The sequence below is a fragment of the Tasmannia lanceolata genome, unplaced genomic scaffold (genome assembly GCF_043159265.1).
Source record: "Tasmannia lanceolata isolate RefF3 unplaced genomic scaffold, GAP_Taslan_0.1 ptg000003l, whole genome shotgun sequence".
NCBI lineage: Eukaryota > Viridiplantae > Streptophyta > Magnoliopsida > Canellales > Winteraceae > Tasmannia > Tasmannia lanceolata.
The window spans coordinates 32,153,833-32,176,159 of record NW_027518680.1 but is presented as its reverse complement, the minus strand read 5'-3'; the positions used below and the strand labels follow the sequence as shown (position 1 = coordinate 32,176,159).

The following is a 22,327-nucleotide window of genomic DNA, read 5'->3' as shown; positions in this document are numbered from 1 at the left end:
AATCCTTTCAGAAAAAAAAAAGGGGACAAGTTCCTAAAGAAGAGAAGTCAATTATTCCAGAAAGAAGAAAAAAAAAAGAAAATCAATAAACTTTCGAACAATTTATCTTCAAACTAGGGGCATTCGCCCTGAACTATACACGACCTGATTCCTACCTTGGGATATGTAGGCAACCTATTCACAGGTTCGGTCGAAATCTTTGTTGAACCTTAAGCCATTCTTTAAAAAGCCCTATCCTACCTATAAAGTCCTTCCGGTGTTCAGAACTAATGATCTAGGTCCCGAAACAAAAAAAAAATGATGATGAATAAAAAAAAATGGAGTTTGAAGATCTGCTAGACTGAAAACCTGAAAGGGCGGTTTAGGCAAAATTTAAGATCATTCCCCTGTTAAGTTGAAAACCCGAAAGGGCGGCTTAGGCAAAAGCTAAGGGGATAGCCTGCTGAATCGAAAACCTAGAAAGACGGTTCAGGCAAAAGTTAAGGCTACCACGGTCCGCCAAGTTAAAAACCCTGAAGAGGTGACTTGGTCACGGTAAGAGAATCATTATAAGAAGGCTACAGCCAGTATCAAGACTGAAGATCAACTGAAGTTCAAGCAAATTTATAAGAAGGTTACAGCCGGTATCAGGACTGAAGATCAATTGAAGTTCAAACAAATTCAAGTGACATCCTCAAAACTGGGGGCATTGGAGCTAAGCAATCCTAGGAGTTGTAATTAAATCATTGAGGCATTACTGTTTTAAGGAAAAAGTCCAGTGTTTACCAATTGAAAAAAATATTCCTTGAAAGGATAGACTTACCAAATAAAACGTTAACTAAGTCAGAAGCATTACTGTGTCTGTCAGTGTAGTTAATCAATCGTTGTTATTCTATGTTCACTCCTTTAGAGCTCCTCAATCCTTTGAGTAGTGCCTTTTATCTAAGTTTTCTATTTAAAAAGAGTCAATCGTCATCCATATGTCCAAATGATGCAACTGTCTCGGTGAAGGAGGCCCGGCCTCGTCAGCTCCCTGCGATTGTACCTGAAAAAGTTCGAGAATCTAGTCAAACAACTATATTTCAAAGATGATCAACCCAGAAGAATTCAGAAGTAGAAACATCAGAAAGCCCAGCTTCCGTAAAAAGATCATACCCCAGGAAGGCATCTTAAGCTTGGAAGAGCCTCAGATGCAATGATGGTCGAGCCAATTTCTCAGAAAGATGAACCGTTAAAATTCAGAATTTCCTTCCAGTTAGTTAAATACTTTCCTGGTCAAGAAATGTTTATCTAAACACCTATCAAGAGGCAAGTCCCACTTTTCCATGATTATATCCAAGAGAGCCGTTGTTCTAGATTACCAATTTCAAGTGTCTTGTTCAAGGTTTCAGTCATCCAAATCCCCAAAGACAAGACCAGCAGTCTCTTTGAGAAAAATCTTGTTGAAGTTTCATAAAAGTGTTTCTAATCCATTCTTGTTAGTAATGGTTCTTCGGTTTGCCGTTTCATCATTCGTCAAAGTCCTAGTTTCCGATATCTTTGTCAGGCACGATCTATAACATCCTCGATTTCATTAAGTTCAAAAAAATCAAAAATTCATCAAATCCAATCCTATGTCAAATTCAAGTTCATGAAAAAACTCTAAATTCTTCGTTGTTGAATTCATCAATCAAAGCTATCTTGTTTCTTTGAGCCTGTTTGTGAACGGTGCCTCTTTTCTCGAGTCCATTTGTAAATGGTCTCGTCTTCTCCTTGAACCCGTTTGTGAACGGTGTCTCATTTTTCTGAGTCAATTTACGGTCTCATGTCCTCCTTGAGCCCGTTTGTGGACGGTGCCTTATTTCTGAAAAATCAAAAATTCATCAAATCCAATCCTATGTCAAATTCAAGTTCATGAAAAAACTCTAAATTCTTCGTTGTTGAGTTCATCAATCAAAGCTATCTTGTTTCTTTGAGCCCGTTTGTGAACGGTGCCTCATTTCTCGAGTCCATTTGTAAATGGTCCCGTCTTCTCCTTAAGCCCGTTTGTGAACGGTACTTCATTTTCTGAGTCTATTTGTGAATGGTCTCATGTCCTCCTTGAGCCCGTTTGTGGACGCTGCCTTATTTCTGAAAAATCAAAAATTCATCAAATCCAATCCTACGTCAAATTCAAGTTTATGAAAAATCTCTAAATTCTTCGTGGTTGAAGCTATCTTGTTTCTTTGAGCCCATTTGTGAACGGTGCCTCATTTCTCGAGTCCATTTATGAATGGTCTCATGTTCTCCTAGAGCCCGTTTGTGAACGGTGCCTCGTTTCTCGAGTCCATTTGTAAATGGTCTCGTCTTCTCCTTGAACACGTTTGTGAACGGTGTCTCATTTTTCTGAGTCCATTTACGGTCTCATGTCCTCCTTGAGCCCGTTTGTGGACGGTGCCTTATTTCTGAAAAATCAAAAATTCATCAAATCCAATCCTATGTCAAATTCAAGTTCATGAAAAAACTCTAAATTCTTCATTGTTGAGTTCATCAATCAAAGCTATCTTGTTTCTTTGAGCCCGTTTGTGAACGGTGCCTCATTTCTCGAGTCCATTTGTAAATGGTCCCGTCTTCTCCTTAAGCCCGTTTGTGAACGGTACTTCATTTTCTGAGTCTATTTGTGAATGGTCTCATGTCCTCCTTGAGCCCGTTTGTGGACGCTGCCTTATTTCTGAAAAATCAAAAATTCATCAAATCCAATCCTACGTCAAATTCAAGTTTATGAAAAATCTCTAAATTCTTCGTGGTTGAAGCTATCTTGTTTCTTTGAGCCCATTTGTGAACGGTGCCTCATTTCTCGAGTCCATTTATGAATGGTCTCATGTTCTCCTAGAGCCCGTTTGTGAACGGTGCCTCGTTTCTCGAGTCCATTTGTGAATGGTCTCGTCTTCTCCTTAAGCCCGTTTGTGAACGGTACCTCATTTTCTGAGTCTATTTGTGAATGGTCTCATGTTTTCCTTGAGCCCGTTTGTGAACGGTGCCTCGTTTCTCGAATCCATTTGTGAATGGTCTCGTCTTCTCCTTGAGCCCGTTGGTGAACGGTACCTCATTTTCTGAGCCCATTTGTGAATGGTCTTTTTATTCTCCTTGAGCCCGTTTGTGAACGGTACCTCATTTTCTGAGTCTATTTGTGAATGGTCTCATGTTTTCCTTGAGCCCGTTTGTGAACGGTGCCTCGTTTCTCGAATCCATTTGTAAATGGTCTCGTCTTCTCCTTGAGCCCGTTGGTGAACGGTACCTCATTTTCTGAGCCCATTTGTGAATGGTCTTTTATTCTCCTTGAGCCCGTTTGTGAATGGTACCTCATTTTCTGAGTCCATTTGTGAATGGTCTCATGTTCTCCTTGAGCCCGTTTGTGAACGGTGCCTCGTTTCTCGAGTCCATTTGTGAATGGTCATGTGTTCTCTTTAAGCCCGTTTGTAAACGGTACCTCATTTTCGAGTCCATTTGTGAATGGTCTCGTCTTCTCCTTGAGCCCGTTTGTGAACGGTACCTCATTTTCTGAATCCATTTGTGAATGGTCTCTTATCCTCCTTGAGCCCGCTTGTGAAAGATGTCTCATTTTCTTTTTAAAAAAAAAAAAAAAAAAAAAAAAAAAAAACCGCTTGAGAACGATCTTTGTTCTTTCTGTTCGGAATCCATTCGAAAGTGGTATCTCATTCTCTCGTTGCCCGTTTGTGAACGGCACCGCATCAGGATTTCTTATTATGTTCTAATTCTAGGATTTCATTTAGGGCCTTGCATTAGGTAGTAAATGTTTGCGTCTAAGTTCCGTTTGTGTAGAGTCTTTTGTCGATTAAAGCTACGCAAAATGGCTCTGTCATTTTGACTTTGGTATTCGATGACTACGTCATCTCTACCAAAGAGGGGCATCTGTAGACACCCCATTTTGCTCTACCTTAATCGATAAAGAAATTAGGGTTTGTTTTCCGTCGGTTTTCCAATGTCTTTCTTTCCCGCATCCGTTTGTTACATTTCTAAATATTTTTGGTCGTTTCCGTCGTGTTTCGTATTTTCCCGCTAAATGTTGAGAAGGATTATTCAGAAAAATCTAAACCAGAGAGAATTGGGACCCGTTTGGTGGGCCCGCATTGGGTGCTTCGATTAAATTTGGATCGAGAAAGTTGGACCCATTTGGTGGGGCCGCATGATGCATTTTGATTAAATTTGGACTCGTTTGGTGGGCCCGCATTGAACATTTGTTTAAAATCGAATCAACCGAGGGCCCACATTGTGGGGCCCGCGTTGTGGGGCCTCAGTGGGGCCTCTTGTGAGGCCTCTTATGAAGAGCAATGATGGTAGCTCTCCACTAAGAAATATGATGGGCCCTCCACTAAGAGCAATAATGATGGACTCTCCACTAAGAAACATGATGGGCCCTCCACTAAGAGCAATAATGATGGACTCTCCACTAAGAAACATGATGGGCCCTCCACTAAGAGCAATAATGATGGACTCTCCACTAAGAAACATGATGGGCCCTCCACTAAGAGCAATAATGATGGACTCTCCACTAAGAAACATGATGGGCCCTCCACTAAGAACAATAATGATGGATTCTCCACTAAGAGGGACAACATGATGAGCTCTCCACCAACATATCTCTCTCTCTCTCTTTCTCTCCCTATATATATCTCCCTTCCCATCCATAAGAGAGGGAGGAAAAAAAAAAGAAATTTATCTTCCATTATCTCTTTCTCTTCCATTATCTCTTCTAATCACTCCCTCCAATCCCTTTCCTCAATATATTCTTCCATCCCTCTCCCTAATATTCTTCTTCCATTATCTCTTCACTCCCTCAATCACTCCCTCTAAACACTCCAGAGAAAGCGAAAGACGGCGGAGCGGATCGGCGGCGGCAGGATTTTTTATATTTTTTTTTTGGATTGGGCGGAGATCTTCACCACAGGTAGGTGCATTGTTCTCAAAATATTTCTGTATTTTTCCGAATTTTTCTGATTTTTTCCGCAAATTGTGTTTTAAAAATGGAAAACTCTTCAAAAAACATCTTTTGACGAAGAAAAATTACATTATATACCAAACAGATTCTAAAATTAATGAAATTTCGTGGGAAAATAATATGTTACTGATTCATTTTACCATGAATTTGTAAAGATTTTTGGAGTTTATTTGGTATATTATTTAATATTTTCTTTGAAACTTATCAGATTTTAGGAGAATTTTTACTAACATCAGATCATCATTAAAATTCATAACATTTTTACAGTAGTCTTATCTTCCATATTACTTGTTACTGTAAACTTTTCGTGTGATTTGGATCTGTTTTAATATGGGATGTAGTGTTAATTTATAATCTGGTCTGGAAATTGTAAAATCCGAAATTGGTAGTAAATAATTTCTATAATTCATGAAAATCTCACTGCATGCTATTTTGATTCATATAGTATTTCTGTAGAAATTTCATATAATTTAGAGTTATATTTCTACTAGTTTATGTGTTAATTGTGCAATCTGGACATTTAATGGTTTAATCAAGATTAAATGTGAATTTAATGTAAAAATATGCAAAACTCATCCTGTAAGCTACATACATTTTCATCTTGCTGCTGTAGAAATTTCAAATCATTTCGAATTTATTTGCAACAATTTCACTTGTAAAACCGCTCATATGCTTAAAATTGATAAAATCCATGGAAAATTCGAAATTAATTGAAAATCATATAAAAATTCCTAAAGAACTTTAAAATTCTGTCACATGTTCACTCCTTAATCCATTGAAACAGAAATTTTAGGATCTTTAGATTTTCCTGGAAAAATGGCCCGTGCATCCATAATCGTATCCCAATTGCAACTTGATCTTTGACAATTTGAATATTTAAGTTATAGCATGTTGTTGGCTCCGAGGTTAGTGTCCACGGAAATCCTGAGATTCTGCCAGGCAATAAGATGCTATAACCTAAGTATTAAATTGCACAAGGAAAGAGCGCACGATTCCCTCCTTTGGATGCCATTCAAGGCCGAAATTGGTGAACCCTAGAACCATTGGTAATCCTTAAATGTCTAGAAACTGAAAATCTTCGAAATCTGAAACTCATTAACCTCGAGAACTTAAATCGATTTATCTTGTGTCCTTCGGAACCATTGGATTATGGTTTCCAATCTAAGAACCATTAGAGCCCAATTTAGGAACACTGGTGTCGTGCCGTGTCCTAGGTTTTAGGGAGTCCTAGAGTTAGGAGTCCAGCCTCATCACGGACGCTTGCTATGAATAGCAACCGTACCATAGGTCTAGTTACACTAGTCACCCGATCTTTCCCTAGGACAAGCCTAGTAAACTAGGATGTAGGCAAAACCTGCATTAGTCTAAGGGACAACTTGCATTCAGATAAGAATCATATAGCATCTTAGATGAAATCCTAAGATAATAAAATCCTCAACTTGAATTAAATAATTCCTCTTAAAACTGTTGAAACAGTCAAATCCGTCTAAGTCGGTGTCCTAGTTGAGTTAGGCATATGTAGCTTAGCTTAGGTGCATCGAACTACGTCGACTCTGATCCCAGTGAGGCTTGGGTACGTAGGCAGCTTGGATGTCTGATGGCATACCACCCGCGAGTCGGCACCACAAACAAATTGTGGTGTTTTGTATATTAATTTTCTTGTAAATGCTTAATCAAATCACTTAGGATTTTCCATGAAATTAGAATTCTAGGAGAACTTTCACTTAGAATGAATCCAGACAAATTAATAAATCAAGATACACATCTAGGATTCACATTGAAATTAGATTCTAGGATGCATGTCACTTAGTTCGCACATTAACATAGAGTTGAATGAGCCATTTAAAATAAATTTAAAAGAGTTAGCTTTTGGAATCGAAGACCGATTATCGGACAAGAATGGTGCATGTGGTGGATAACTCCCCATACCTTCCATTCTCGTAACCAGGTAGCGAGTCTAGATTTCTGGTTAATTATGGGTCCTAGATCCCACATCTAGGTGGCGACTCTGTCAGTCTCTTTCGTGTGGAATTCGGATTGCCTTAGTGATCCCAAGTCCACAGGAAAGACGAATTCAAATCAATATTAAAATGCACACGCCAATCGCGTGGGAACGAGAGACCAAAAGAGAGAGCGCGCGGCGGCTCGCGCCCCACGCCCCTCTCGCGGGATCATGTCCCACACTAGTACACTCATCCGCTATAGCCTGTACGTCACTGAATCTGAACAAACCCCCGCTATAATTTGACCGCAAATGAAATGTCAGAACGAATTCCGTTTATCGAATCAAACGACACTATCACCCCGCCATAATAAAGACCGGACGTCTTTGAATTCACCATCCGGAAGAAAATAAAAAGATCCGAACCGAAACGTAGGAGGCGACGCACTAAACGTGCGTTTCAGTTCGCATCGATGTTCCAGAACCGAAAGATTGTTCGAAAAAAGTGGTAGATAGCCGAAAAAAGTGACAGGGGTGCAACACGAGGACTTCCCAGGAGGTCACCCATCCTAGTACTACTCTCGCCCAAGCACGCTTAACTTCGGAGTTCTGATGGGATCCAGTGCATTTGTGCTGGTATGATCGCACCCAGCATGCCTCTCCATTGTCAAAGTAATAAAGAGTTTCCACTCGCATTGTCGTACGAAGTCCGTTTAAATGAAAGTGCGAAAAAATTCTGCTAGATGACACCGGATGGACGATCCGAGCATGTCGGAAAGCCGGATGACCGCCAGGGCTGTCATCGCGCGATTAATCTTCCCGAGTACCCCCGAATCAATATAAGAATCGCCACGATCTGACGGGCGGATCAAAAGTTATCGTCGAAACGATATTTTTGCACCAAGGGTAGCTCACGGCCAGTAAACACCTTCCGACCGGATTCATGACTCGCATCCACTAGTACACTCATCCGCTATAGCCTGTACGTCACTGAATCTGAACAAACCCCCGCTATAATTTGACCGCAAAAGAAATGTCAGAACGAATTCCGTTTATCGAATCAAACGACACTATCACCCCGCCATAATAAAGACCGGACGTCTTTGAATTCACCATCCGGAAGAAAATAAAAAGATCCGTACCGAAACGTAGGAGGCGACGCACTAAACGTGCGTTTCAGTTCGCATCGATGTTCCAGAACCGAAAGATTGTTCGAAAAAAGTGGTAGATAGCCGAAAAAAGTGACAGGGGTGCAACAGGAGGACTTCCCAGGAGGTCACCCATCCTAGTACTACTCTCGCCCAAGCACGCTTAACTTCGGAGTTCTGATGGGATCCAGTGCATTTGTGCTGGTATGATCGCACCCAGCATGCCTCTCCATTGTCAAAGTAATAAAGAGTTTCCACTCGCATTGTCGTACGAAGTCCGTTTAAATGAAAGTGCGAAAAAATCCTGCTAGATGACACCGGATGGACGATCCGACCATGTCGGAAAGCCGGATGACCGCCAGGGCTGTCATCGCGCGATTAATCTTCCCGAGTACCCCCGAATCAATATAAGAATTGGCACGATCTGACGGGCGGAACAAAAGTTATCGTCGGAACGATATTTGTGCACCAAGGGTAGCTCACGGCCAGTAAACACCTTCCGACCGGATTCATGACTCGCATCCACTAGTACACTCATCCGCTATAGCCTGTACGTCACTGAATCTAAACAAACCCCCGCTATAATTTGACCGCAAATGAAATGTCAGAACGAATTCCGTTTATCGAATCAAACAACACTATCACGCCGCCATAATAAAGACCGGACGTCTTCGAATTCACCATCCGGAAGAAAATAAAAAGATCCGAACCGAAACCTAGGAGGCGACGCACTAAACGTGTGTTTCAGTTCGCATCGATATTCCAGAACCGAAAGATTGTTCGAAAAAAGTGGTAGATAGCCGAAAAAAGTGACAGGGGTGCAACACGAGGACTTCCCAGGAGGTCACCCATCCTAGTACTACTCTCGCCCAAGCACGCTTAACTTCGGATTTCTGATGGGATCCAGTGCATTTGTGCTGGTATGATCGCACCCAGCATGCCTCTCCATTGTTAAAGTAATAAAGAGTTTCCACTCGCATTGTCGTACGAAGTCCGTTTAAATGAAAGTGCGAAAAAATCCTGCTAGATGACACCGGATGGACGATCCGAGCATGTCGGGAAGCCGAATGACCGCCAAGGCTGTCATCGCGCGATGAATCTTCCCGAGTACCCCCGAATCAATATAAGAATCGCCACGATCTGACGGGCGGATCAAAAGTTATCGTCGGAACGATATTTGTGCACCAAGGGTAGCTCACGGCCCGTAAACACCTTCCGACCGGATTCATGACTCGCATCCACTAGTAGACTCATCCGCTATAGCCTGTACGTCACTGAATCTAAACAAACCCCCGCTATAATTTGACCGCAAATGAAATGTCAGAACGAATTCTGTTTATCGAATCAAACGACACTATGACCCCGCCATAATAAAGACCGAACGTATTTGAATTCACCATCCGAAAGAAAATAAAAAGATCCGAACCGAAACGTAGGAGGCGACGCACTAAACGTGCGTTTCAGTTCGCATCGATGTTCCAGAACCGAAAGATTGTTCGAAAAAAGTGGTAGATAGCCGAAAAAAGTGACAGGGGTGCAACACGAGGACTTCCCAGGAGGTCACCCATCCTAGTACTACTCTCGCCCAAGCACGCTTAACTTAGGAGTTCTGATGGGATCCAGTGCATTTGTGCTGGTATGATCGCACCCAGCATGCCTCTCCATTGTCAAAGTAATAAAGAGTTTCCACTCGCATTGTCGTACGAAGTCCGTTTAAATGAAAGTGCGAAAAAATCGTGCTAGATGACACCGGATGGACGATCCGAGCATGTCGGAAAGCCGGATGACCGCCAGGGCTGTCATCGCGCGATTAATCTTCCCGAGTACCCCCGAATCAATATAAGAATCGCCACGATCTGACGGGCGGATCAAAAGTTATCGTCGGAACGATATTTGTGCACCAAGGGTAGCTCACGGCCAGTAAACACCTTCCGACCGGATTCATGACTTTCATCCACTAGTACACTCATCCGCTATAGCTTGTACGTCACTGAATCTAAACAAACCCCCGTTATAATTTGACCGCAAATGAAATGTCAGAACGAATTCCGTTTATCGAATCAAACGACACTATCACCCCGCCATAATAAAGACCGGACGTATTTGAATTCACTATCCGGCAGAAAATAAAAAGATCCCAACCGAAACGTAGGAGGCGACGCACTAAACGTGCGTTTCAGTTCGCATCGATGTTCCAGAACCGAAAGATTGTTCGAAAAAAGTGGTAGATAGCCGAAAAAAGTGACAGGGGTGCAACACGAGGACTTCCCAGGAGGTCACCCATCCTAGTACTACTCTCGCCCAAGCACGCTTAACTTCGGAGTTCTGATGGGATCCAGTGCATTTGTGCTGGTATGATCGCACCCAGCATGCCTCTCCATTGTCAAAGTAATAAAGAGTTTCCACTCGCATTGTCGTACGAAGTCCGTTTAAATGAAAGTGCGAAAAAATCCTGCTAGATGACACCGGATGGACGATCCGAGCATGTCGGAAAGCCGGATGACGCCAGGGCTGTAATCGCGCGATGAATCTTCCCGAGTACCCCCGAATCAATATAAGATTCGCCACGATCTGACGGGCGGATCAAAAGTTATCGTCGGAACGATATTTGTGCACCAAGGGTAGCTCACGGCCAGTAAACACCTTCCGACCGGATTCATGACTCGCATCCACTAGTACACTCATCCGCTATAGCCTGTACGTCACTGAATCTGAACAAACCCCCGCTATAATTTGACCGCAAATGAAATGTCAGAACGAATTCCGTTTATCGAATCAAACGACAGTATCACCCCGCCATAATAAAGACCGGACGTCTTTGAATTCACCATCCGGAAGAAAATAAAAAGATCCGAACCGAAACGTAGGAGGCGACGCACTAAACGTGCGTTTCAGTTCGCATCGATGTTCCAGAACCGAAAGATTGTTCGAAAAAAGTGGTAGATAGCCGAAAAAAGTGACAGGGGTGCAACACGAGGACTTCCCAGGAGGTCACCCATCCTAGTACTACTCTCGCCCAAGCACGCTTAACTTCGGAGTTCTGATGGGATCCAGTGCATTTGTGCTGGTATGATCGCACCCAGCATGCCTATCCATTGTCAAAGTAATAAAGAGTTTCCACTCGCATTGTCGTACGAAGTCCGTTTAAATGAAAGTGCGAAAAAATCCTGCTAGATAACATCGGATGGACGATCCGAGCATGTCGGGAAGCCGGATGACCGCCAGGGCTGTCATCGCGCGATGAATCTTCCCGATTACCCCCGAATCAATATAAGAATCGCCACGATCTGACGGGCGGATCAAAAGTTATCGTCGGAACGATATTTGTGCACCAAGGGTAGCTCACGGCCAGTAAACACCTTCCGACCGGATTCATGACTCGCATCCACTAGTACACTCATCCGCTATAGCCTGTACGCCACTGAATCTAAACAAACCCCCGCTATAATTTGACCGCAAATGAAATGTCAGAACGAATTCCGTTTATCGAATCAAACGACACTATCACCTCGCCATAATAAAGACCGGACGTCTTCGAATTCACCATCCGGAAGAAAATAAAAAGATCCGAACCGAAACCTAGGAGGCGACGCACTAAACGTGCGTTTCAGTTCGCATCGATATTTCAGAACCGAAAGATTTTTCGAAAAAAGTGGTAGATAGCCGAAAAAAGTGACAGGGGTGCAACACGAGGACTTCCCAGGAGGTCACCCATCCTAGTACTACTCTCGCCCAAGCACGCTTAACTTCGGAGTTCTGATGGGATCCAGTGCATTTGTGCTGTTATGATCGCACCCAGCATGCCTCTCCATTGTCAAAGTAATAAAGAGTTTCCACTCGCATTGTCGTACGAAGTCCGTTTAAATGAAAGTGCGAAAAAATCCTGCTAGATGACACCGGATGGACGATCCGAGCATGTCGGAAAGCCGGATGACCGCCAGGGCCGTCAGCGCGCGATGAATCTTCCCGAGTACCCCCGAATCAATATAAGAATCGCCACGATCTGACGGGCGGATCAAAAGTTATCGTCGGAACGATATTTGTGCACCAAGGGTAGCTCACGGCCAGTAAACACCTTCCGACCGGATTCATGACTCGCATCTACTAGTACACTCATCCGCTATAGCCTGTACGTCACTGAATCTGAACAAACCCCCGCTATAATTTGACCGCAAATGAAATGTCAGAACGAATTCCGTTTATCGAATCAAACGACACTATCACCCCGCCATAATAAAGACCGGACGTCTTTGAATTCACCATCCGGAAGAAAATAAAAAGATCCGAACCGAAACGTAGGAGGCGACGCACTAAACGTGCGTTTCAGTTCGCATCGATGTTCCAGAACCGAAAGATTGTTCGAAAAAAGTGGTAGATAGCCGAAAAAAGTGACAGGGGTGCAACACGAGGACTTCCCAGGAGGTCACCCATCCTAGTACTACTCTCGCCCAAGCACGCTTAACTTCGGAGTTCTGATGGGATCCAGTGCATTTGTGCTGGTATGATCGCACCCAGCATGCCTCTCCATTGTCAAAGTAATAAAGAGTTTCCACTCGCATTGTCGTACGAAGTCCGTTTAAATGAAAGTGCGAAAAAATTCTGCTAGATGACACCGGATGGACGATCCGAGCATGTCGGAAAGCCGGATGACCGCCAGGGCTGTCATCGCGCGATTAATCTTCCCGAGTACCCCCGAATCAATATAAGAATCGCCACGATCTGACGGGCGGATCAAAAGTTATCGTCGAAACGATATTTTTGCACCAAGGGTAGCTCACGGCCAGTAAACACCTTCCGACCGGATTCATGACTCGCATCCACTAGTACACTCATCCGCTATAGCCTGTACGTCACTGAATCTGAACAAACCCCCGCTATAATTTGACCGCAAAAGAAATGTCAGAACGAATTCCGTTTATCGAATCAAACGACACTATCACCCCGCCATAATAAAGACCGGACGTCTTTGAATTCACCATCCGGAAGAAAATAAAAAGATCCGTACCGAAACGTAGGAGGCGACGCACTAAACGTGCGTTTCAGTTCGCATCGATGTTCCAGAACCGAAAGATTGTTCGAAAAAAGTGGTAGATAGCCGAAAAAAGTGACAGGGGTGCAACAGGAGGACTTCCCAGGAGGTCACCCATCCTAGTACTACTCTCGCCCAAGCACGCTTAACTTCGGAGTTCTGATGGGATCCAGTGCATTTGTGCTGGTATGATCGCACCCAGCATGCCTCTCCATTGTCAAAGTAATAAAGAGTTTCCACTCGCATTGTCGTACGAAGTCCGTTTAAATGAAAGTGCGAAAAAATCCTGCTAGATGACACCGGATGGACGATCCGAGCATGTCGGAAAGCCGGATGACCGCCAGGGCTGTCATCGCGCGATTAATCTTCCCGAGTACCCCCGAATCAATATAAGAATTGGCACGATCTGACGGGCGGAACAAAAGTTATCGTCGGAACGATATTTGTGCACCAAGGGTAGCTCACGGCCAGTAAACACCTTCCGACCGGATTCATGACTCGCATCCACTAGTACACTCATCCGCTATAGCCTGTACGTCACTGAATCTAAACAAACCCCCGCTATAATTTGACCGCAAATGAAATGTCAGAACGAATTCCGTTTATCGAATCAAACAACACTATCACGCCGCCATAATAAAGACCGGACGTCTTCGAATTCACCATCCGGAAGAAAATAAAAAGATCCGAACCGAAACCTAGGAGGCGACGCACTAAACGTGTGTTTCAGTTCGCATCGATATTCCAGAACCGAAAGATTGTTCGAAAAAGTGGTAGATAGCCGAAAAAAGTGACAGGGGTGCAACACGAGGACTTCCCAGGAGGTCACCCATCCTAGTACTACTCTCGCCCAAGCACGCTTAACTTCGGATTTCTGATGGGATCCAGTGCATTTGTGCTGGTATGATCGCACCCAGCATGCCTCTCCATTGTTAAAGTAATAAAGAGTTTCCACTCGCATTGTCGTACGAAGTCCGTTTAAATGAAAGTGCGAAAAAATCCTGCTAGATGACACCGGATGGACGATCCGAGCATGTCGGGAAGCCGAATGACCGCCAAGGCTGTCATCGCGCGATGAATCTTCCCGAGTACCCCCGAATCAATATAAGGATCGCCACGATCTGACGGGCGGATCAAAAGTTATCGTCGGAACGATATTTGTGCACCAAGGGTAGCTCACGGCCCGTAAACACCTTCCGACCGGATTCATGACTCGCATCCACTAGTAGACTCATCCGCTATAGCCTGTACGTCACTGAATCTAAACAAACCCCCGCTATAATTTGACCGCAAATGAAATGTCAGAACGAATTCTGTTTATCGAATCAAACGACACTATGACCCCGCCATAATAAAGACCGAACGTATTTGAATTCACCATCCGAAAGAAAATAAAAAGATCCGAACCGAAACGTAGGAGGCGACGCACTAAACGTGCGTTTCAGTTCGCATCGATGTTCCAGAACCGAAAGATTGTTCGAAAAAAGTGGTAGATAGCCGAAAAAAGTGACAGGGGTGCAACACGAGGACTTCCCAGGAGGTCACCCATCCTAGTACTACTCTCGCCCAAGCACGCTTAACTTAGGAGTTCTGATGGGATCCAGTGCATTTGTGCTGGTATGATCGCACCCAGCATGCCTCTCCATTGTCAAAGTAATAAAGAGTTTCCACTCGCATTGTCGTACGAAGTCCGTTTAAATGAAAGTGCGAAAAAATCGTGCTAGATGACACCGGATGGACGATCCGAGCATGTCGGAAAGCCGGATGACCGCCAGGGCTGTCATCGCGCGATTAATCTTCCCGAGTACCCCCGAATCAATATAAGAATCGCCACGATCTGACGGGCGGATCAAAAGTTATCGTCGGAACGATATTTGTGCACCAAGGGTAGCTCACGGCCAGTAAACACCTTCCGACCGGATTCATGACTTTCATCCACTAGTACACTCATCCGCTATAGCTTGTACGTCACTGAATCTAAACAAACCCCCGTTATAATTTGACCGCAAATGAAATGTCAGAACGAATTCCGTTTATCGAATCAAACGACACTATCACCCCGCCATAATAAAGACCGGACGTATTTGAATTCACTATCCGGCAGAAAATAAAAAGATCCCAACCGAAACGTAGGAGGCGACGCACTAAACGTGCGTTTCAGTTCGCATCGATGTTCCAGAACCGAAAGATTGTTCGAAAAAAGTGGTAGATAGCCGAAAAAAGTGACAGGGGTGCAACACGAGGACTTCCCAGGAGGTCACCCATCCTAGTACTACTCTCGCCCAAGCACGCTTAACTTCGGAGTTCTGATGGGATCCAGTGCATTTGTGCTGGTATGATCGCACCCAGCATGCCTCTCCATTGTCAAAGTAATAAAGAGTTTCCACTCGCATTGTCGTACGAAGTCCGTTTAAATGAAAGTGCGAAAAAATCCTGCTAGATGACACCGGATGGACGATCCGAGCATGTCGGAAAGCCGGATGACGCCAGGGCTGTAATCGCGCGATGAATCTTCCCGAGTACCCCCGAATCAATATAAGATTCGCCACGATCTGACGGGCGGATCAAAAGTTATCGTCGGAACGATATTTGTGCACCAAGGGTAGCTCACGGCCAGTAAACACCTTCCGACCGGATTCATGACTCGCATCCACTAGTACACTCATCCGCTATAGCCTGTACGTCACTGAATCTGAACAAACCCCCGCTATAATTTGACCGCAAATGAAATGTCAGAACGAATTCCGTTTATCGAATCAAACGACAGTATCACCCCGCCATAATAAAGACCGGACGTCTTTGAATTCACCATCCGGAAGAAAATAAAAAGATCCGAACCGAAACGTAGGAGGCGACGCACTAAACGTGCGTTTCAGTTCGCATCGATGTTCCAGAACCGAAAGATTGTTCGAAAAAAGTGGTAGATAGCCGAAAAAAGTGACAGGGGTGCAACACGAGGACTTCCCAGGAGGTCACCCATCCTAGTACTACTCTCGCCCAAGCACGCTTAACTTCGGAGTTCTGATGGGATCCAGTGCATTTGTGCTGGTATGATCGCACCCAGCATGCCTCTCCATTGTCAAAGTAATAAAGAGTTTCCACTCGCATTGTCGTACGAAGTCCGTTTAAATGAAAGTGCGAAAAAATCCTGCTAGATGACACCGGATGGACGATCCGAGCATGTCGGAAAGCCGGATGACGCCAGGGCTGTAATCGCGCGATGAATCTTCCCGAGTACCCCCGAATCAATATAAGATTCGCCACGATCTGACGGGCGGATCAAAAGTTATCGTCGGAACGATATTTGTGCACCAAGGGTAGCTCACGGCCAGTAAACACCTTCCGACCGGATTCATGACTCGCATCCACTAGTACACTCATCCGCTATAGCCTGTACGTCACTGAATCTGAACAAACCCCCGCTATAATTTGACCGCAAATGAAATGTCAGAACGAATTCCGTTTATCGAATCAAACGACAGTATCACCCCGCCATAATAAAGACCGGACGTCTTTGAATTCACCATCCGGAAGAAAATAAAAAGATCCGAACCGAAACGTAGGAGGCGACGCACTAAACGTGCGTTTCAGTTCGCATCGATGTTCCAGAACCGAAAGATTGTTCGAAAAAAGTGGTAGATAGCCGAAAAAAGTGACAGGGGTGCAACACGAGGACTTCCCAGGAGGTCACCCATCCTAGTACTACTCTCGCCCAAGCACGCTTAACTTCGGAGTTCTGATGGGATCCAGTGCATTTGTGCTGGTATGATCGCACCCAGCATGCCTATCCATTGTCAAAGTAATAAAGAGTTTCCACTCGCATTGTCGTACGAAGTCCGTTTAAATGAAAGTGCGAAAAAATCCTGCTAGATAACATCGGATGGACGATCCGAGCATGTCGGGAAGCCGGATGACCGCCAGGGCTGTCATCGCGCGATGAATCTTCCCGATTACCCCCGAATCAATATAAGAATCGCCACGATCTGACGGGCGGATCAAAAGTTATCGTCGGAACGATATTTGTGCACCAAGGGTAGCTCACGGCCAGTAAACACCTTCCGACCGGATTCATGACTCGCATCCACTAGTACACTCATCCGCTATAGCCTGTACGCCACTGAATCTAAACAAACCCCCGCTATAATTTGACCGCAAATGAAATGTCAGAACGAATTCCGTTTATCGAATCAAACGACACTATCACCTCGCCATAATAAAGACCGGACGTCTTCGAATTCACCATCCGGAAGAAAATAAAAAGATCCGAACCGAAACCTAGGAGGCGACGCACTAAACGTGCGTTTCAGTTCGCATCGATATTTCAGAACCGAAAGATTTTTCGAAAAAAGTGGTAGATAGCCGAAAAAAGTGACAGGGGTGCAACACGAGGACTTCCCAGGAGGTCACCCATCCTAGTACTACTCTCGCCCAAGCACGCTTAACTTCGGAGTTCTGATGGGATCCAGTGCATTTGTGCTGTTATGATCGCACCCAGCATGCCTCTCCATTGTCAAAGTAATAAAGAGTTTCCACTCGCATTGTCGTACGAAGTCCGTTTAAATGAAAGTGCGAAAAAATCCTGCTAGATGACACCGGATGGACGATCCGAGCATGTCGGAAAGCCGGATGACCGCCAGGGCTGTCAGCGCGCGATGAATCTTCCCGAGTACCCCCGAATCAATATAAGAATCGCCACGATCTGACGGGCGGATCAAAAGTTATCGTCGGAACGATATTTGTGCACCAAGGGTAGCTCACGGCCAGTAAACACCTTCCGACCGGATTCATGACTCGCATCTACTAGTACACTCATCCGCTATAGCCTGTACGTCACTGAATCTGAACAAACCCCCGCTATAATTTGACCGCAAATGAAATGTCAGAACGAATTCCGTTTATCGAATCAAACGACACTATCACCCCGCCATAATAAAGACCGGACGTCTTTGAATTCACCATCCGGAAGAAAATAAAAAGATCCGAACCGAAACGTAGGAGGCGACGCACTAAACGTGCGTTTCAGTTCGCATCGATGTTCCAGAACCGAAAGATTGTTCGAAAAAAGTGGTAGATAGCCGAAAAAAGTGACAGGGGTGCAACACGAGGACTTCCCAGGAGGTCACCCATCCTAGTACTACTCTCGCCCAAGCACGCTTAACTTCGGAGTTCTGATGGGATCCAGTGCATTTGTGCTGGTATGATCGCACCCAGCATGCCTCTCCATTGTCAAAGTAATAAAGAGTTTACACTCGCATTGTCGTACGAAGTCCGTTTAAATGAAAGTGCGAAAAAATTCTGCTAGATGACACCGGATGGACGATCCGAGCATGTCGGAAAGCCGGATGACCGCCAGGGCTGTCATCGCGCGATTAATCTTCCCGAGTACCCCCGAATCAATATAAGAATCGCCACGATCTGACGGGCGGATCAAAAGTTATCGTCGAAACGATATTTTTGCACCAAGGGTAGCTCACGGCCAGTAAACACCTTCCGACCGGATTCATGACTCGCATCCACTAGTACACTCATCCGCTATAGCCTGTACGTCACTGAATCTGAACAAACCCCCGCTATAATTTGACCGCAAAAGAAATGTCAGAACGAATTCCGTTTATCGAATCAAACGACACTATCACCCCGCCATAATAAAGACCGGACGTCTTTGAATTCACCATCCGGAAGAAAATAAAAAGATCCGTACCGAAACGTAGGAGGCGACGCACTAAACGTGCGTTTCAGTTCGCATCGATGTTCCAGAACCGAAAGATTGTTCGAAAAAAGTGGTAGATAGCCGAAAAAAGTGACAGGGGTGCAACAGGAGGACTTCCCAGGAGGTCACCCATCCTAGTACTACTCTCGCCCAAGCACGCTTAACTTCGGAGTTCTGATGGGATCCAGTGCATTTGTGCTGGTATGATCGCACCCAGCATGCCTCTCCATTGTCAAAGTAATAAAGAGTTTCCACTCGCATTGTCGTACGAAGTCCGTTTAAATGAAAGTGCGAAAAAATCCTGCTAGATGACACCGGATGGACGATCCGAGCATGTCGGAAAGCCGGATGACCGCCAGGGCTGTCATCGCGCGATTAATCTTCCCGAGTACCCCCGAATCAATATAAGAATTGGCACGATCTGACGGGCGGAACAAAAGTTATCGTCGGAACGATATTTGTGCACCAAGGGTAGCTCACGGCCAGTAAACACCTTCCGACCGGATTCATGACTCGCATCCACTAGTACACTCATCCGCTATAGCCTGTACGTCACTGAATCTAAACAAACCCCCGCTATAATTTGACCGCAAATGAAATGTCAGAACGAATTCCGTTTATCGAATCAAACAACACTATCACGCCGCCATAATAAAGACCGGACGTCTTCGAATTCACCATCCGGAAGAAAATAAAAAGATCCGAACCGAAACCTAGGAGGCGACGCACTAAACGTGTGTTTCAGTTCGCATCGATATTCCAGAACCGAAAGATTGTTCGAAAAAAGTGGTAGATAGCCGAAAAAAGTGACAGGGGTGCAACACGAGGACTTCCCAGGAGGTCACCCATCCTAGTACTACTCTCGCCCAAGCACGCTTAACTTCGGATTTCTGATGGGATCCAGTGCATTTGTGCTGGTATGATCGCACCCAGCATGCCTCTCCATTGTTAAAGTAATAAAGAGTTTCCACTCGCATTGTCGTACGAAGTCCGTTTAAATGAAAGTGCGAAAAAATCCTGCTAGATGACACCGGATGGACGATCCGAGCATGTCGGGAAGCCGAATGACCGCCAAGGCTGTCATCGCGCGATGAATCTTCCCGAGTACCCCCGAATCAATATAAGAATCGCCACGATCTGACGGGCGGATCAAAAGTTATCGTCGGAACGATATTTGTGCACCAAGGGTAGCTCACGGCCCGTAAACACCTTCCGACCGGATTCATGACTCGCATCCACTAGTAGACTCATCCGCTATAGCCTGTACGTCACTGAATCTAAACAAACCCCCGCTATAATTTGACCGCAAATGAAATGTCAGAACGAATTCTGTTTATCGAATCAAACGACACTATGACCCCGCCATAATAAAGACCGAACGTATTTGAATTCACCATCCGAAAGAAAATAAAAAGATCCGAACCGAAACGTAGGAGGCGACGCACTAAACGTGCGTTTCAGTTCGCATCGATGTTCCAGAACCGAAAGATTGTTCGAAAAAAGTGGTAGATAGCCGAAAAAAGTGACAGGGGTGCAACACGAGGACTTCCCAGGAGGTCACCCATCCTAGTACTACTCTCGCCCAAGCACGCTTAACTTAGGAGTTCTGATGGGATCCAGTGCATTTGTGCTGGTATGATCGCACCCAGCATGCCTCTCCATTGTCAAAGTAATAAAGAGTTTCCACTCGCATTGTCGTACGAAGTCCGTTTAAATGAAAGTGCGAAAAAATCGTGCTAGATGACACCGGATGGACGATCCGAGCATGTCGGAAAGCCGGATGACCGCCAGGGCTGTCATCGCGCGATTAATCTTCCCGAGTACCCCCGAATCAATATAAGAATCGCCACGATCTGACGGGCGGATCAAAAGTTATCGTCGGAACGATATTTGTGCACCAAGGGTAGCTCACGGCCAGTAAACACCTTCCGACCGGATTCATGACTTTCATCCACTAGTACACTCATCCGCTATAGCTTGTACGTCACTGAATCTAAACAAACCCCCGTTATAATTTGACCGCAAATGAAATGTCAGAACGAATTCCGTTTATCGAATCAAACGACACTATCACCCCGCCATAATAAAGACCGGACGTATTTGAATTCACTATCCGGCAGAAAATAAAAAGATCCCAACCGAAACGTAGGAGGCGACGCACTAAACGTGCGTTTCAGTTCGCATCGATGTTCCAGAACCGAAAGATTGTTCGAAAAAAGTGGTAGATAGCCGAAAAAAGTGACAGGGGTGCAACACGAGGACTTCCCAGGAGGTCACCCATCCTAGTACTACTCTCGCCCAAGCACGCTTAACTTCGGAGTTCTGATGGGATCCAGTGCATTTGTGCTGGTATGATCGCACCCAGCATGCCTCTCCATTGTCAAAGTAATAAAGAGTTTCCACTCGCATTGTCGTACGAAGTCCGTTTAAATGAAAGTGCGAAAAAATCCTGCTAGATGACACCGGATGGACGATCCGAGCATGTCGGAAAGCCGGATGACGCCAGGGCTGTAATCGCGCGATGAATCTTCCCGAGTACCCCCGAATCAATATAAGATTCGCCACGATCTGACGGGCGGATCAAAAGTTATCGTCGGAACGATATTTGTGCACCAAGGGTAGCTCACGGCCAGTAAACACCTTCCGACCGGATTCATGACTCGCATCCACTAGTACACTCATCCGCTATAGCCTGTACGTCACTGAATCTGAACAAACCCCCGCTATAATTTGACCGCAAATGAAATGTCAGAACGAATTCCGTTTATCGAATCAAACGACAGTATCACCCCGCCATAATAAAGACCGGACGTCTTTGAATTCACCATCCGGAAGAAAATAAAAAGATCCGAACCGAAACGTAGGAGGCGACGCACTAAACGTGCGTTTCAGTTCGCATCGATGTTCCAGAACCGAAAGATTGTTCGAAAAAAGTGGTAGATAGCCGAAAAAAGTGACAGGGGTGCAACACGAGGACTTCCCAGGAGGTCACCCATCCTAGTACTACTCTCGCCCAAGCACGCTTAACTTCGGAGTTCTGATGGGATCCAGTGCATTTGTGCTGGTATGATCGCACCCAGCATGCCTATCCATTGTCAAAGTAATAAAGAGTTTCCACTCGCATTGTCGTACGAAGTCCGTTTAAATGAAAGTGCGAAAAAATCCTGCTAGATAACATCGGATGGACGATCCGAGCATGTCGGGAAGCCGGATGACCGCCAGGGCTGTCATCGCGCGATGAATCTTCCCGATTACCCCCGAATCAATATAAGAATCGCCACGATCTGACGGGCGGATCAAAAGTTATCGTCGGAACGATATTTGTGCACCAAGGGTAGCTCACGGCCAGTAAACACCTTCCGACCGGATTCATGACTCGCATCCACTAGTACACTCATCCGCTATAGCCTGTACGCCACTGAATCTAAACAAACCCCCGCTATAATTTGACCGCAAATGAAATGTCAGAACGAATTCCGTTTATCGAATCAAACGACACTATCACCTCGCCATAATAAAGACCGGACGTCTTCGAATTCAC

General features: G+C 45.0%; 21 non-coding genes across 21 annotated transcripts; all 21 read right to left on the bottom strand.

Annotated features, from left to right (window-relative positions):
• Nucleotides 1–7,430: 7,430 nt before the first annotated feature.
• Nucleotides 7,431–7,549, bottom strand: LOC143872871 (5S ribosomal RNA). Its single transcript, XR_013247599.1, has one exon. It is a non-coding gene; the product is annotated as a 5S ribosomal RNA (ribosomal RNA).
• A 597-nt stretch (nt 7,550–8,146) lies between these two features.
• LOC143874525 (5S ribosomal RNA) lies at nt 8,147–8,265 on the bottom strand. Its single transcript, XR_013249202.1, has one exon. It is a non-coding gene; the product is annotated as a 5S ribosomal RNA (ribosomal RNA).
• A 597-nt stretch (nt 8,266–8,862) lies between these two features.
• Nucleotides 8,863–8,981, bottom strand: LOC143873935 (5S ribosomal RNA). Its single transcript, XR_013248629.1, has one exon. It is a non-coding gene; the product is annotated as a 5S ribosomal RNA (ribosomal RNA).
• A 597-nt stretch (nt 8,982–9,578) lies between these two features.
• LOC143873136 (5S ribosomal RNA) lies at nt 9,579–9,697 on the bottom strand. The gene has a single exon (XR_013247859.1). It is a non-coding gene; the product is annotated as a 5S ribosomal RNA (ribosomal RNA).
• Nucleotides 9,698–10,294: 597 nt separating this feature from the next.
• LOC143872870 (5S ribosomal RNA) lies at nt 10,295–10,413 on the bottom strand. The gene has a single exon (XR_013247598.1). It is a non-coding gene; the product is annotated as a 5S ribosomal RNA (ribosomal RNA).
• Nucleotides 10,414–11,009: 596 nt separating this feature from the next.
• On the bottom strand, nt 11,010–11,128 carry LOC143872869 (5S ribosomal RNA). The gene has a single exon (XR_013247597.1). It is a non-coding gene; the product is annotated as a 5S ribosomal RNA (ribosomal RNA).
• Nucleotides 11,129–11,725: 597 nt separating this feature from the next.
• Nucleotides 11,726–11,844, bottom strand: LOC143874201 (5S ribosomal RNA). Its single transcript, XR_013248889.1, has one exon. It is a non-coding gene; the product is annotated as a 5S ribosomal RNA (ribosomal RNA).
• Nucleotides 11,845–12,441: 597 nt separating this feature from the next.
• Nucleotides 12,442–12,560, bottom strand: LOC143872868 (5S ribosomal RNA). Its single transcript, XR_013247596.1, has one exon. It is a non-coding gene; the product is annotated as a 5S ribosomal RNA (ribosomal RNA).
• Nucleotides 12,561–13,157: 597 nt separating this feature from the next.
• LOC143874524 (5S ribosomal RNA) lies at nt 13,158–13,276 on the bottom strand. Its single transcript, XR_013249201.1, has one exon. It is a non-coding gene; the product is annotated as a 5S ribosomal RNA (ribosomal RNA).
• A 596-nt stretch (nt 13,277–13,872) lies between these two features.
• Nucleotides 13,873–13,991, bottom strand: LOC143873934 (5S ribosomal RNA). Its single transcript, XR_013248628.1, has one exon. It is a non-coding gene; the product is annotated as a 5S ribosomal RNA (ribosomal RNA).
• A 597-nt stretch (nt 13,992–14,588) lies between these two features.
• On the bottom strand, nt 14,589–14,707 carry LOC143873135 (5S ribosomal RNA). Its single transcript, XR_013247858.1, has one exon. It is a non-coding gene; the product is annotated as a 5S ribosomal RNA (ribosomal RNA).
• A 597-nt stretch (nt 14,708–15,304) lies between these two features.
• LOC143872867 (5S ribosomal RNA) lies at nt 15,305–15,423 on the bottom strand. The gene has a single exon (XR_013247595.1). It is a non-coding gene; the product is annotated as a 5S ribosomal RNA (ribosomal RNA).
• A 596-nt stretch (nt 15,424–16,019) lies between these two features.
• LOC143872866 (5S ribosomal RNA) lies at nt 16,020–16,138 on the bottom strand. Its single transcript, XR_013247594.1, has one exon. It is a non-coding gene; the product is annotated as a 5S ribosomal RNA (ribosomal RNA).
• A 596-nt stretch (nt 16,139–16,734) lies between these two features.
• LOC143872863 (5S ribosomal RNA) lies at nt 16,735–16,853 on the bottom strand. Its single transcript, XR_013247592.1, has one exon. It is a non-coding gene; the product is annotated as a 5S ribosomal RNA (ribosomal RNA).
• Nucleotides 16,854–17,450: 597 nt separating this feature from the next.
• LOC143874200 (5S ribosomal RNA) lies at nt 17,451–17,569 on the bottom strand. The gene has a single exon (XR_013248888.1). It is a non-coding gene; the product is annotated as a 5S ribosomal RNA (ribosomal RNA).
• A 597-nt stretch (nt 17,570–18,166) lies between these two features.
• Nucleotides 18,167–18,285, bottom strand: LOC143872862 (5S ribosomal RNA). The gene has a single exon (XR_013247591.1). It is a non-coding gene; the product is annotated as a 5S ribosomal RNA (ribosomal RNA).
• Nucleotides 18,286–18,882: 597 nt separating this feature from the next.
• Nucleotides 18,883–19,001, bottom strand: LOC143874523 (5S ribosomal RNA). Its single transcript, XR_013249200.1, has one exon. It is a non-coding gene; the product is annotated as a 5S ribosomal RNA (ribosomal RNA).
• A 597-nt stretch (nt 19,002–19,598) lies between these two features.
• Nucleotides 19,599–19,717, bottom strand: LOC143873933 (5S ribosomal RNA). Its single transcript, XR_013248627.1, has one exon. It is a non-coding gene; the product is annotated as a 5S ribosomal RNA (ribosomal RNA).
• A 597-nt stretch (nt 19,718–20,314) lies between these two features.
• LOC143873134 (5S ribosomal RNA) lies at nt 20,315–20,433 on the bottom strand. Its single transcript, XR_013247857.1, has one exon. It is a non-coding gene; the product is annotated as a 5S ribosomal RNA (ribosomal RNA).
• A 597-nt stretch (nt 20,434–21,030) lies between these two features.
• Nucleotides 21,031–21,149, bottom strand: LOC143872861 (5S ribosomal RNA). Its single transcript, XR_013247590.1, has one exon. It is a non-coding gene; the product is annotated as a 5S ribosomal RNA (ribosomal RNA).
• Nucleotides 21,150–21,745: 596 nt separating this feature from the next.
• LOC143872860 (5S ribosomal RNA) lies at nt 21,746–21,864 on the bottom strand. Its single transcript, XR_013247589.1, has one exon. It is a non-coding gene; the product is annotated as a 5S ribosomal RNA (ribosomal RNA).
• Between the last annotated feature and the right edge of the window lie 463 nt (nt 21,865–22,327).